Source organism: Trichechus manatus, unplaced genomic scaffold, assembly GCF_000243295.1.
Source record: "Trichechus manatus latirostris isolate Lorelei unplaced genomic scaffold, TriManLat1.0 scaffold00277, whole genome shotgun sequence".
NCBI classification, from domain to species: domain Eukaryota; kingdom Metazoa; phylum Chordata; class Mammalia; order Sirenia; family Trichechidae; genus Trichechus; species Trichechus manatus.
Genome location: NW_004444213.1, coordinates 1112647 through 1128702, shown reverse-complemented (window position 1 = coordinate 1128702; position 16056 = coordinate 1112647).

Genomic DNA, 16056 nt, shown 5'->3' with positions numbered 1-16056 from the left:
CAGCTGGCTCTCTGTGTCTGTGGGGCTGGGGAGGGACCAGGCTGGGCGTCAGGAAGCCTGAGGTCCGTAACCAGCTTTGGAATTCTAAAAGGGTTCCTGGTCTCTTTCTCATCCCTTAACTGGGGAGAAGAAAACCTAATCTGATTGTCTTCCAGAGCCATTGGTAGGTATTCTATGAGCAGAAGGGACTGGATCCTCTGGATAGATGGCTCCGCAGAGGACCTGCTTTCAAATGGCCATTGCTTCCACTCTCTGGAATAAACAGAAGGCACTTCATTGTTGTTAGCTGCTGTGGAGTTGGCTCCGACTCATGACGACCTTATGTTTAACAGAGTGAAACACTGCTCAGTCCTACGCCATGTTTTTGATGCGGGAAGGCACTTTGAGACTCTCCAATGCCTCACCCATCTTCTAAACTTAGAACCTAGAAACTCTATGGGGTAGTTCTACTCTGTCCTATAGGGTCACTATGAGTCGGAATTGACTCGACGGCAACAGGTTTGGTGTTTTGGTTTTGGTTAATGCCTAGTAGGTCCCTGAGTAGTGCAAATAGTTAACACGTTCAATGGTTAACCGAAAGATTGGAGGCTCAAGTTCACCTGAGACAGAGCCCCGACAGTGCTGTATTAGAAATCATGTTTTCTTTGCCTGGCTCCCTCCCCTACAGTGTTCTATTGAAAAATCCTGTTTCCTTTGCTGGGCTTCCTCCCCTGCAGCTTTGCATTTGAATCCTGCTTTTGCCTAAAGGGTATATGTAAACCCCAGTGCACCTGCGTACTATGATTAAGAATGTCGCTGAGGTAACTTGTGTGGACTCCCTACTTGTAAACTCCTTTAAAAGTAACCTGCCTGCCTGCCCTTGGCGAGCAGTCTTGGCAGCAGCAACTCCTACTGACTCCTTTTCCTTGTACAATGAAATAAAGGTACCTTTCCAATTCTCCCACCTCGGTCTCTCATTTATTGGCCAATTGGTTCATGCAGAGCAAGAACCTGGGGTTTCCACCTAGTAACACACCCAGAGGCACCTCCTGGCTAGCTACTTCCAAAAATCAGCCATTGAAAACCCTACGGAGCCCAGCTCTACTCTGACACACATGGGGTCATTACTGAGTCAGAGTCGACTAGGTGGCAATTTTTCTTTTAATGCCCACTGTATAATTATATTTAATACTTTATTTACCAAGTCATATGATTTATTTATTACTTACTTGGTTTACCAAGAATGAAAATTGTTAATTTCATGATCTGAGATAAAGTTTCAGCTACAATTTTCTTAACCCTTTTATGACCCATGGTAAATGTGGTATACCACCCACTTTTCCAGCTGTCAGGTTCTTTGGGAGTATACTTCTACCACTGAAAGTATTTGCTTCCATCCAGTGGAACAACATTAGTTGAAGCAAAATGGCTAGGGTATGAGGCTTACAAGTAAGGTAATGCAACCAGGAAGTATGATCGGTTAAAAATTTGTCTTTCTTGGCCTTTGTACCCCTAGATAAGCTTTGTAAGCATATTTATGGTCTCCTTTGTGATAGGGAGAACTGGTGGGTTTGGTTTTGGTTTTTTTGGTCATGTTTGGAAAACCAGAGATTCCCCATGTAACCTAATGAAAGGTGCCACAAAAACCATCAGCAATCAAAATCTAAAAACACTCCATGACTCAGCATAAGACAGGGCTAAACCATTTTCTTAAAATTGTTGTCTCCTCAGGACAACCCCTCACCCAGCCCATTTCCTGAAGTTGTTTTTCTCTTTAGAACTTCTTTGAACAGAGGCAGCCACCTGCTAGCCCTCCATCTTGACACTCCAGATGACCTTTAGCTCATTAAGTGCTTCATATATGGTAAACTCTCCACCCCGAGTGGAGAACTAACATGCTAAGGAACAAAAATGGTTAACTTCCTCCTGCGCAGGGAATCGAACCCAGGCCTTAGAAAATGCTTAGTCATTCTGGAACACTGCTGCACCTGCACGCGCATCATTCTGTATTCTGAAACTGACCTTGCCTATATAAGCCAGCTCAGCAAGCTGCCTTCAAGCAGTCTTGGAAGGCACTAAGCCCCAACTGTCTCCTTGCTTGGCCAACCTATAAAGTTGCCTTTCATTCTCTTCAACTCAGTCTCTGTCTTTTTGGCCCCAGACGGAGTTGCACCAAGCAGAACCTGGAGTTCCCAGTAATAAGCATGCTTCCATTAATGAAAACACATGGTATTTAAAAAAAAAAAAACAAAACAACAGCAACAAAGCAGAAAATAAGTGGACTTTGAAAGGGGAAGTCGTTACCCTGAGTTCGCCCACATACTAAGGTGAGTTTACAAACTCTCAGATCCTAGGGAGTAGATCATTGAAGGCCCCGTGTTTTCTAACCAAGGAAATCTAAGTGTCTTGAGTCTAAAGACAAATGGCTTAGGTCACTCTCTTCACCACAGGATCTCCACCCGGGGAGTGCTGGGTCCAGGGCCTGCCAGCTTCCGCCAGCTCTCACCAGCTCCCCAGAGTAGATTGTGAAGTTCTCAGGAATTTAGTGAGCTGGTTGCTAAATATAGCCACCATTATCAATCAAATTTTATAAACCTACAATCAAATAAATTACATTAAAACAAAGGTAGTAGATACTCCAAATTCATCCCTTTCTAAATAATTTACTGCAGGTTAATTATCTCTTCCTCAAGGTTATTTATGTCAATTGCATCTGTATGGCAGCAATACTATGTAGTGGTGTGTTAACACACATCTTTTCCCAGAGCTGTTTTCAGTGGTGGCAGGCTGGTGGTTGAAATTGACCTGTGTGGGAGTATTTACACCACAGGAATCGGCAAGAGCTACAAACCTTTTTTTTTTTTTATTCACCCTGTTAAACATTTACTAGCAATACCGATGATCTCCGTGCTTATGCCCCCAAACAACCACAGCCTAAGGGTTGTAATACCAATACCAAAAACCAAATCTGTTGCCTTCAAGTTGATTCTGAGTCATAGTGACCCTACAGGACACAGTAGAACTGCCCCATACGGTTTCCAAGGAGCGGCTGGTGGATTTGAACTACCGACTTTTTGGTTATAGCCGAGCTCTTAACCAGTGCGCCACCAGGACTCCAAGGGTTGTAATATTAGAGATGAATACATGTTCTGAGCCCAGATCTCCATGTGCCACAAATGGAACTTCCTGACAACACAACCATTTCAGTTCGGGACCCTGAGTTTCTAGTAGTTGAGTGATGGACAGGAAAACTGGCAGCTCTGAATCTCCCATCGCCTCATATCAAGTGTCAAAAGCAGACAGACAGTGAGAAGGGGCAGATGGTCAGGAATTTAAACTGCTGCGCCATCAGTGCCTGAGACGTGGCTCGGTCTGTTTTCTCACCATTGGTTATTCAAAGCCCAGGCTGGCGCACATTTTTAGCTTCAGAAACATTTTTTAAACCAAGGTTTTTGCGGAGGCATGATGTATAAAAAGATGCAAGGGGCATTGCTCCGTGACAAAGGGGTCCTAGAACTCAGGGTCTCTGCACCTCCCTTCTCGCTCCAAGCAGGAGCCCAAGAGGAATGCCTGGGCTCCAGGTTTACAGCCTGGACACCTCTGCCACAAAGCATCGAAAGCCAGAAGCAGATTATTGTTGATGTTAAAATACACATACAGCAGTTTTCCATCCACAAGGCTGTTTTCCCCTGAAGCTATTTACAGAGTCAGCTGGTTTCACCTGATAACCTGAGGCTCTCCACAATGAGGATGTTTCAAACTGAAAGGGGGATCTTGTTGAATGAATCCCTGGTTCAGCTAAGCTGCCTTGTTCCCACAGTGACCACAGTGAAGAGAATCTCCCGGGACCACTCTGGCCCTCACTGTAGCATCTGTTGGTCACTGTGTCGTACTGTGGTGGCTTGCGTGTTGCTATGCTGCTGGAAGTCACCAGTATTCCAAATACCAGCAGGGTCATCCATGGTGGACAGGTTTCAGTGGAGCTTTAAGACTACGACAGACTAGGAAGAAAGGCCTGGCAATGCACTTCTGAAAATTAGCCCATGAAAACCCTATGAATCACAACACAACATTATCCGATAGAGTGCTGGAAGATGAGCCCTCAAGGTTGGAACAAAAACAAAAACCCAAACCCATTGCCCTCTAGTCAATTCTGACTCACAGAGACCCTATTGGACAGAGCAGAACTACACCATAGGGTTTGCAAGGAGCAGCTGGTGGATTTGAACTGCCTGCCTTTTGGTTAGCAGCTTAGCTCTAAACCACTGCGCCACCAGGGTTTCCTCTAGGTTGGAAGGCACTCAAAATACATAGTGGTTGCAACAATGGACTCCAGCACACCAACAGTCAAAGCTGGTGCAGGACTGGGCAACGTTTCATTCTGTTGTACTTGGGATCAGCATGAGTTGGAGCCAATTCCATGGCAACCAACAACAACATAGCATCCGTCCATTGAAAAATGGTGAATAAGCATATAAAACACAGGGGATGGTTAAAGGTTTCAGAAGTGTCTTGTTCAAACGTGTAGTCGCCATCTTGTGAAAAAAATCCCAGCCTGACAATCATCCCAGTGAGATCAGAAAGATCACAAAAGGCCCTTCTTGGGGCTTCTTGCAAAAGATTCAGGACTCTCGGATGAATGGACAGAAGTTAACCACAGATCTGTCTGTAGAGGAGAGACAATCACATACATCTGAGAAATACTTCCAAACACTGGCAATGTCTGTACTTTCGACAGTCATCATAAAAGACATACACTTGGTTAATTTGTGGGTTTCGTGGTTTGTTTGTTTTTTTAATATTGTGATAGTCTCTTGTTACTGCAACTTTGGAGTCCCTGAGTGGTGCAAACAGTTAAGCACTCAACTATTAACTGAAAGATTAGTAGTTTGAACCCACCCAGAGGGGCCTCGGAAGACAGGACTGGGGATCTGCTTCCAAAAAGTCACATTGAGTAAGGACAGTGGTGACGTGTAGTGGGGTTGTTAACCACTGTCATAGGGCAACATGTATACTAACTGTTTAATGAGAAATATTTTGTTCTGTAAGCCTTCATCTAAAGTGAGAATAGCAGCACAACTGGAAGAGCGTAGTCGATGTCACTGAACTGTGCGTGTAGAAATTTTTGAAATGGTGTATCTTTGGCTATGTATATTTTCACCAAAAAAAAAAAAGATTGAGAAGGGAGAGGGGTTGACTTGTCGTGGGGTTGTTAACCAATGTCATAGAACAATATGCGTCCTGACTTTTTAATGAGAAACTATTGGTTGTAAACCTTCATCTAAAGTACAATAAAAAAAAGTATTAAAAGAAAAAAAAGTCACAATCTTGAAAGCCCTAGAGAGCAGTTCTACTCTGCACGCATGGGGTTGCCATGGGTTGGAATTAACTCGGTGGCAAAAGACAACAACAACCGCACCTTTAAAGCTATAAGAAGAGTCACAGTCCACACTGTTTTCACCCACGTGTAGGTGATTCATGCCTTGTATTTTCTGTCCCCACCAATTCTAAAGCATTTCAATGTATGGACTTGACCACGGCTGAACATTTTGTGGTTCTGTTTATTTTATTAGCATCCCTGTGGCCTTTTGCACATGTTTCTCAGTCAGCTGTCTAGGATCTGCAGCTTCACAAAACTCTGTTCCAGCCTCTTCTGGGCATGGCACCATCCATGAAGACTAGATCCCCTTTCCACCAACCAACGCCATCACCTCTGACTCGTGTGCCTCTCTCCCACGGCCACTGCTGCTGGCCCTAGCTCTCAATGGATAAAGAACAAGGGTTGAGAGGGGTGAGGAAGAGATGGGATATTGTGAAGAATCAATCATGTTCCATCCAGCTTCTCCATGGAAAATCACCTGGTTTTATACATCAGTCTCTTGTGAGTTGAAATAGCATGTGTCATTTTACTCTATCTCCTTACTTCAGATAAAAATCATCCTTTTTTGGGTAACTGGATTGGTCTCTTTGTTAAGACCAATTAGGTCTTTGTTTGGAAACCCTGGTGGTGTAGTGTTAAGAGTTATGGCTGCTAACCAAAAGGTCAGCAGTTCAAATCCACCAAGCTCTCCGTGGAAACCCTATGCGACAGTTCTACTCTGTCCTAAAGGGTTGCTATGAGTGGGATTCGACTCGACGGCAGTGGGTTTGGTTTTTTGGGGTTTTACAGGCACTGAGCACTTGTTTCAAGATTTGGACTGGAGGGAGTGGAGAACTCCATTTAGACCTACAGTCTCAGGCTAAATTCTCCCTTCCAGTCTATCAAAGAAGCCCAGATTGAGCTACTGAACCCGGTACTGGCCTGGTCACCAACAAAGATGGGCGTCTATATTACTGAATGGGAAAAATTAATAACAGACATCTTACTTTGATTTTAAAGGTTTTCTTATCCATGCAACCAAATATGAACCATAGAAAGCCTGGCCCAAACTGCAAAAGCTTGCTAGAAACTTCTGTACCGCAATGTACATTTCTCTTATCCTGATAGGAAAGGGTAGTCATCAAACTATTACCTGTTAATTTAAAGCTCAAAAAGTCTCATGGCTACAGGTAAGTGGAGGGCCGAATTATTAGCAGCCAGGCCAGAAGTAACCTGATATCAGTTGATTTTAGTAAAGGGATGTAAAACCAAACCAAACCCAACCCGTTGCCATCAAGTCGATTCTGACTCATAGGGTTTCCAAGGAGTGGTTGATAGATCTAACTGCCGATCTTTTGGTTAGCAGCCATAGCTCTTAACCACTGTATCACAAGGGCTCCAAAGGCGGGAGAAGCAGGGTGCAATCAATCACGTTGAGATTAGCCAATGGTTGATCTTCTACATTTCTCCCTCCTCTTCTCTTCTCTTTATGGAAACCCTGGTGGTGCAGTGGTTAAGAGCTATAGCTGTCAACCAAAAGGTCAGCAGTTCAAATCCACCAGACACTCCCTAGAAACTCTATGGGGTGGTTCTACTCTGTCCTATAGGGTCACTATGAGTTGAAACCCACTCAACGGCAACAGGTTTGGTTTTTTTTTTTTTGGTCCTTCTCTTGATAAGCCCCGTTGTACCTAGCTTCTTTGAGCCATTCGCTTTTTCTGGAATCAAAATGGTCTCCCTATATACACATAGAATGACTGCTCGGAATAAATCTTATGTTCAGATGTCGCTGAGTTTTGATTATTTTTAACAATATCCAGTCTGCTAGTATCACTTGGGCACACAGGTCTCTGAGTATGGGACTCATGGGAGGGGGTGGGAGGAGTATTAGAAACTAAACTGCATACCCTCAACTTTTCTCAAAGATGAAAGAGCTATATATTCAATTCCAATTTAAACAGAATGCGAAGAAAAGCATTTTATCCCTGGGGATAGGAACATGCAAACGAAGTGAGTCACAAGGAAGAAAACCGGTCTGCCTTGTGTTAAACATTCAGGTTCCTTTACCTCTCTCATCGTTAACGAGATCTCCCTATAAACATTTCCCCGGGAGGCCGGTTCTGGTGAATTACAAAGCTGCTTCCACCAAGGGAGGAGAAATGTTACCTTCTTTTTTCTAGTGCTGTTCCACCTCCTAAGGGGAGGACTGATGCCCAAGAGGCACACCTGTCCGCTCAGAGGCGAACACAGAAGTGAGAACCCTGCCCTCAATTCCCTTTGACAATACAGACCTGTTCCGTGAGGAATCAACAAAACAAGTAGTGTGACCAGCCTGAATGACATTTTTATTTTTGCCGTCCAAATTTTCAACATCCTGGTTAATATAGACCTTGCTCCTTTTGTATGGAAACCCTGGTGGCGCTGTGGTTAAGAGCTACAGGCTGCTAACCAAACGGTCAGCAGTTTGAATCCACCAGGTGCTCCTTGGAAATCCTATGGGGCAATTCTACTCTGTCCTTTAGGGTCGCTATGAGTTGAAATCAACTAGATGGCAACAGGTCCTTTTTATACACTTACTGGAAGATTTAAGTTTTAATTGCAACTCTATCACCTGATTGCTGGAATATATATGGTCTTAGATAAATCTAAGAAAATGTGTTGGAAATCACTTTACATCCTCCCAAAATAGTAAACTGATTTGACACATTTTTACAAAGTCTGAACAATAACTCTCACTGATTGCGTGGAGCTGCAGATCTGGTAGCACAGTTATTTAGAGTGCAGAGACAGAACTGGGGTGGGAGGAGATCGCTGACTTTAAAGAAAGAAAACAAGTTGTGAGTTGAAAATTAGTGATAGGATAGAGGCCCTAACAATTGTCTTATGTAAGCCATTGCTATGGATTGAATTGTGTATCTCACAAAAGTGTTGAAATCCTAACCCCTATGCCTATCAATATGCAGTACGATGGATCACTTTTATATGGCCTGTCTAGCTGTGGTCTTATAACTTATAACCACTTGATTGGGACTATGCAAATAAGGTAATTGTGGTACACCAAGGAGATTGGTCAGTTTTGCCATTTTGCTAGTCTTAAAATGAGCCATCCCAAAGGTGGAAAGAGAAGATCTCACCGCCACCAAGAAAGAAGAGCCAGGAGTGGAGAGCATCTTTGGACCCAGGATCCCTGCACTGAGAAGTTCCTGGAACCAGGAAACTGAGAGAGAGCCATAACACGGAAGACAGAGAGAGAGAGAGCTATCACACCAGAGTCGACTGCAGGCGACAAGCAGGAGACAGGTAGGAGATGGCACTGTAGGCTTCCCAGCCCATAGATGGAGAAAGCTGAGCTCCATCGGGCAGGAGGCTTGCTGGTGGAGTAAGACGCCTCTGAGCACTTGGTGGAGCTAGGTTTGCCAACCCACAGAGCTAGAGCTGAGCGCCTTTGTGTTGAGAGTTACGGGCGAAGTGGGGTACTTCTGGGCACTTACCGGCAAAGCTAAAAGAGCTTTGTAACACTTGCCTGAGGAGGGCAGAGGCCAGGCTGAGGGGTTGAGGGGCCAAGGGCCAGGGAGAAACCTGCCTGCAGGCACATCTGAGAAGAGGATGTCCTGATCAAACAAATCTATCCTGAGTCATTCCTGATCTTGAATTGTAACCTGTTACTTCCCTAATAAATTCCATAATCGTGAGCATTGTCTATGAGTTCTGTGTGACCACTGCAATGAATTATTGAACCCAGCAGAGAAGTAGAGAGTGCCATAGGAGAGACAGATGGTGTCAGAATTGGCAGAAAGAGCAGGTGAGAGGAGGTATGTCTGACCTCCGCCTCATAAGAATCAGCCTTAGGCTGTTGATCTTGTTTCTCCTTCCCCCTTGTGAAGTTAGATGAAGAGGCCAGACACCCCTGCCACACCATTTTTACCAAATACGACACTGTTTGGAAAAAGAGACTTTCTTTTGTTATTTTAATGTGGCCATACCAGAGTAGCATGGGTTCTACACCTAACCACTTTTGAGATATAGAAAGACCAGAATAGATACAGAGCCGTGCACAGGGAGAAGGAGACAGATGATGAAGACAGGTGCATCTATAAGCCCAGGAATGCCAAGGACTGCTGGCAGCTACTAGAAGCTGAAGTTGACAAGGAAGGACACAGAATGCTTTAGGAGGCTGATATCATGCATCAGCTTAAAAGATGGGCTCTCCATCCTTGGAGGATGAGGAAGTAGTTAAACAGCAGACAGATGGGGAGCAGGAGCATGTTTTATCATTTCCTGAGTTGGGTTACCTGTGTTGGCATGAGTCCACAGCCTGTTTTTGCCCATGTGTATGAGAAGCCTGCTAAAGTGAGCTGCTCTGCTGATGCTGGGAGTGAAGGTGTGGCTCCATCAACCACCTCTGTTTAATGAGGGCCTGGCTCCCCCTGTAACTGGCAACTGTGTGTGTGTTCTTGTGTGTGTATGTGTGTGTGTGCACACTCATGCATGTATCTGGGCCTGGCTTACCAGAAAGATCAGACTAGGTGTGTGTATTTGTGTGTGCCTACAGATACAGAATTCTGTAAGTGGGAGTCAATAAGATAATCGAAGTATGCAGGGCTGACTTCACAGGTGTGCAAACTGCAGCCACACAGGGTCTTGAACTTGACTTAATGCTCTGCTATCACCATCTTTAACTTCTTAATATTTTTAACAAGGGGCCCCAGGTTTTCATTTTTCACTGGGTCCCATAAATTCTGTAGCTAGCCTTAAAGTGCATCAGGGTGAGAGCATAGGGAGGAAGCTGTGGAGGAATCTGTATGAACAGTAACCAGGAAAGTCAACCTTAGTGAAGAGTTAAGAGGCCACTCGCTATCCAGGCACCTGCCCCAGGTGACACCCAGTGGAGCCAGGTGCGAGTGAGCACAGCCCAAGTAGCTCCGGTGCTGAGCTGGGCAGCGTGGCATATGAAATCCTGATTACATGGGTCCACTGGAAATCAGGACACCATGTCTACCAGAGTTTGTCCTAAAGCATCTTTCTTGATTTCTTTACTCACAATAGTTTAGGAGGCTAGAAGTCAAAATTCAAGGTGCCAGCTCCAGGGGAAAGCTTTCTCTCTGTGTTAGTTCTGGAGGAAGGTCCTTGTCATTAGTCTTCCCCTGGTCTAGGAGCTTCTCAGTGCAGGAACCCCGGGTCCAAAGGATGCGCTCTACTCCTGGTGCTGCTTTCTCGGTGGTATGAGGTCCCCGTGTCTCTCTGCTCACTTCTCTCTTTTATATCTCAAAAGAGATTGCCTTAAGACATAATCTAATCTTGTAGATTGAGTCCTGCCTCATTAATATAACTGCCACTAATCCCATCTCATTAATATCATAGAGCTAGGATTTACAACACACAGGAAAATCGCAACAAATGACACAATGGTGGACAATCACACGATACTGGGAATCATGGCCTAACCAAATTGATATACATAGTTTTGGGGAAACAATTCAATCCATGACACCCCCTCTGACAGTGTCACCCAGTGCAGTCCACACCCTTCACACCTCCCTAGTGATGCCACTGTGTTCTAGATCTTATGCTTGCCTCCACTAATAATTGACTCTCATAATTTCCCTTAACTTCTCCAAGCATATGATTATAGTTTGTTGTATAAAGCCATGGACTCAATGGGAGAAAAGCATGAGTAATTATTGTTGAATTGAAGTATTTTCCTGGAGATCTTTCAAATGATCCTATGACATTCCACATCAATATTATTGTCCAAGTAAATAAGGTATTCCATTTCATGTGCATCTAGAGTTGGAATTAAAAAATATTAATCAGCTTATTCTTTTTTGTACACATTAGCTTCAACATATGGACATAGACCATTGCCATTCCTGAAATTCTACCCTGTGGCTATGTCAGAATATACCGTTGCCAATTTGTTTCTAATCTAGCTGCTGCTTCTTGACTATCTAACAATTTGAACTTTAATTCTGATCTAATATTATTCCGATAAAAATGACCCATAGCAGTTGCATATCACTGTGAATTATATCCTTTAGCTGTTGAAAATCGTCTGTTTCATTAATTTTGACTTGAATTTTACTATCATGTAGTGTTATTTTTTTCAGCTTTCTCTTTGTATTCAATTGTTATGCCTTTATTTGTTCTTCTATTTTTAATCTTGTGTATCATTTCTGGTACTTATTTTTACATTAAGCATTTTATATATGCCTTTTTTCTTCCCGGTGAGACTCTTACAAACATATATGATGAATTTCATTTTTCGATCATTCTAAGAATTTTCTAAAGGGATGTTGAACACATTGAGGTTTAATTTCTTTTGTTCTTATGTTCTTTTTAATACTTTCATTACAGTTCCCTTGCTTCCTGCCTTTTCCACATGACCTACATCTCATTTTTTTTATCTTTTGCAGTTCTCTGAAGTATGTATTAAATAAACCTGGTAATTAAGACAATGGAGACGTTGCCTTTAAGCCATTGATACAGAGGTGATAGTGAAGTTATGAGGATATTGGACATGGTTGAGAAAGAAATGTAGGAAAGGAAAAGAGAGAGAGGGCATAGGGCCAATCCTTGGGGAACATATACATTACATTAGACAGAGATGGTAGTGGAGGAGCTTGGGAAGAAGCCCAGATAACATGATCCATGGATGCAATGGGAAGAGAGGGTTTCAGGAAGAAGTCTGGTTAGCTGTCTCCATGGCTTTAGAGAAGTCAAGCAAGATATTAACTGAGAAAGGATCACTGGGTTTGCTAACTAAGACTTCATTAGGGAGCAAAATGGTAAGAGGCAAAGGCCACTGCTAAATGAGGGCTGAAAAATTGTTGTAAGTAAACTAGGCTATTCTTGAAAACACTGAGCAGAAAATGAGAGGGGAGGAGACAGCTTGCCACCTCATGGGACATCAAGTAATTGGGGCATGGAAGACACCGGGGCATGTGAGTAAATATAGGGAAGCAAGACTGAAAAAGCAAAAGGTATCCTTGAAGGAGCATCGTCTCCAAAGAGAAATGTTAATAGTCTTGAAACACCACTGAAGAATGAATGCCATTCCCCCATTCATAACCTGAGGGTAAGCATTAAGTGAGGAATACGTGATAGGCCAGACTCCATTAAGCTTCCCCTGCTGATGTCAAGGGCTCATTGCAGGAATTGCCAAAGCAGTCACTGAGAAAATCAATTATCAGCACAACAGGAGTTGGGGTCATCTGCAAGTCAATGGCCGCCACATCTAAATCCGTTATTGCACAAAATATGTGCTATGAGAGCCGAAGGAGGAGCACAGCTCTTGGGGATGACATTCTTCATGTTTCTACCTCATGTGTGTCTCACAACTACTCGGTGAGGTTTTTAATTTAACTAACTTTAAAGTTGAGTGGGCTGCCACGGAGGTAGTGTTGTGAGATGATGGGAGCAACACTCCAACCTAGATCTTTATCTCAAGGTTCAATGTCCTTTTCACAACATGATATTCTCCTTTTCAGTACTCATCTCCTCAACGGTCAAGGCACATAAAGGTGACAGAACAAAAGTGTCAATGCAATGGACCATAAAGGCAACAGAGCTATAGGAGTTCCTGACACTTTTGTACCCTATCCTCCATTTGGAGTGGTTGACCCAAAATGTACCACCTTTGTCCCTGAAGACAAGGCTCTTGTCTGAATCCTGCCTCCTTGCCTGCAACTACAGACCTATTTAGGACAACCTATAAAAAACCTTAATGTCCAATCTGCTGTTTCCTGGAGGTTAAAGGCAGCCCTCATATCCAGGCCCCCCAATTGTTCTCGTCTTTCTCTTCCAGGGCTCCTCTAACCCTCCAGGATCACAGAAGGGTTTCAAGCAGAAGCCATCCAAAGCACAAGAAGGGAGAATGGGGTATCAGAGGGACTTAAAATGCTATAATCTAGACTCAAACAAAGCCATGTAGACAGTACAAAAATTAGCCAGTCCTGAGGTGAGGCTTGGAGAAGCCTGCAGTCCTGTATGAAAAAGATGGATCTTTCCAGGCTTATTCTCGTCCCAGCTAGCTTCCAACAGAAAGCAGAGAGGGTGGCCCATGAAGTCCCCTAAGCAGAGCATCTTGGAATATGAACAGAAGGGGCTACTCCTTCCCCTAAAGTAGGAACAGGAAGTCCACCAGGTTCCAGAAGGTCTGACATCCACCCCAAGACAGTTCATTGTGCAGGTGATCTTCTAGATGGTTCTATTGTGCTAACACCCTTGTTATGTACCATTATAAAGGCCATTAAAATCATGTTTACAGATATTCAGGAAATTTTTCAAAACTCAGAAATAAGACAGAAAAAGATCATCACGTTACCTTTTAGTATTAGGCTAGATGATTTTCTCTAATGGGCCTGCCTGAAGGTCATCTGACTCTCAGGGAATATACTGGATTGATTAACAATTTATCAGGGCCAGGTTAACCTGAAGAAAACTGATGAGGTATAATGATGACTTAACCATTAGACAAGATTACACGGAAGGTTATAGTTTGATTGCCTGAAGGAATATTAACAAGTTTTGTATCTAAATCGCCAACTAGTTTTCCAGCATTCCTTGTCTCGTTGACTATAGAAACCCAAGTCCTCACAGCTGCCTTTGAATCAGCTCTGTCATTCTACTGATTTTTTTTATCCATGAGTTAAAAACAGCTTTCACATGTAGCAATCACTATGTGTATTATAATTCTGATTTTAACAACTTGAGAATTATCCTAAATCAAAGACTTGTAATGACTTGTGAAAATGCTTAAAATATAATATTAATATATAAATCTATCTACAGAACTGAATGTGATCTCTCTTCTGTTAAGATATATTTATCCATCTATATATCCAATCCTTTTATCCATCTGTCCGTTCATAACTATCCATTAAAGAAGACAGGGTCTGAAGTCAGACAGTTAGGGTTCATACTCCAGTTCTACCCCTTACTAATCTCATGACTTTGTGCAAGTTGTACATGATAAAAGTGTTCTTCATCTGTAAAATGGGGATGTCATTGGATTGTGGAGAAAAGTAAAAGAGAATGTATACATAAAACACTTGGAATAGTGCCTAGCTCACATCCTTAATCAGTATAGGTTATTCTTAATATCTATAAGCCTAGAGATAATTGTGTATGTAAAAATGGGAAGGGATGTTAACAAAATATAAACAAGGTTTATTTTGGGACTTCTGATTCTCAGCTCTGATATGTAAAGGGCTTGGAAATCATCACTACTTTCCTTACAACGAGAAAAAGCTGGACAAACTGGAAATCAATTACTTTTCTGGGACCTGTCAGAGAACTGAGATTGCAGGGCAAACAGCTCCTCTGAGATCTGGAAAGAAGACGAATCCAGAGAGTCACACCAAGATCTGTTTACCTGGAGCAGAGGCTTCTGGGGCCACAGATGGTAGGATTGCATAAATGGTCATGTTGATAAATTGCTGGAGGTTGAATTTGGACTAGCACGGGAGTGAGGAATTCCTGGGGAATGCAGGCATTGCAGGAGCTCATACTTTCATGGGTTTTACCTTCAGGAACCCCACCAGGTTCTCACAAAAGATCTGAGAAAGATCCCCCAGTGGCTCTGACAGAGGGAAGGGAAGAGTAATCATTGTGAAATGTACACAGTTCAGAAATTCCTCCAAACAAAGGCTTACTCTCAAGGGGGAAACACTTTGCTAGAGCTTCTGAAACCTTATCCCAGTTGGAGGAAATGTATTCTTCCCACGCTACACCCCTCTAGCCTTCCTGCCTCACACAGAGCAAGGGCATAATATAGACAGCAGGGGTAAGGGCTTTAGGAAATAGATTGCGAACTCTGCAGCCAGGAAAGGGAGTAGGGGGCAGGGGGAGAAAAAGCTACTGGAGGAAACACTGGTGAAGGTCATAGACTCCAGACACAGGCTCGCTAGAAGATTGAGATTTAATCATAAGATTATAGAACCACCACCCCCCCCCACACACACACCAAGAGGCCTTCAGTACAATTACAGTGGATTACAGCTGAAAGAACTGGAAGACATCAAATTTCTCTGAAAAGAACTTAGGGAAGCCCAGCATTAAGATGGGATGCAAAAACAAAGACAGAGGAATTTAAGCTTCTGGCAGATATAGCTATATCCAACATTAAACACAGCCCAATTCCTAGCCAGATTAAGAAAAACCCTCACATTAAAAACCTATTCATTCTTCAAATACAAAAAAAAACATTTTTTGATGGTTACAAAGGTGGAGAGGGAGGGGGAGAGGAAATCACTAACTAGATAGTAGACAAGGATCGACTTCAGTAAAAGGAAAAAAGAGAGAAAAATATATATATATGTATATATATATATAAAAGACCTATTCATCCCAATTCTTATTATCTGATACAACATGTCTGGTTCTTGACAACAAATTACAAAGCATATCAAAAGCAAGATAAAACAGTCTGAAGGAGACAAAGTGATCATCAGAACCAGACTCAGGTATGACATAGATGTTGGAATTATTAAAATAACTATGATTAATATGTTAAGGGTTCTAATGGTAAAAGGAGACAATATGCAAGAACAGATGAGTAATGTAAGCAAAGTGATGGAAACTAGATGAAAGAATCAAAAGGAAATGCTAGAAATAAAAAAACGCTGTGACAGAAATGAAGAATGTCATCAATTCATTCATCAGTGAACTCCACATGGCCAAGGTAAAAATCAGTGAGCTTGAAGATAGTCTGTAAAAAC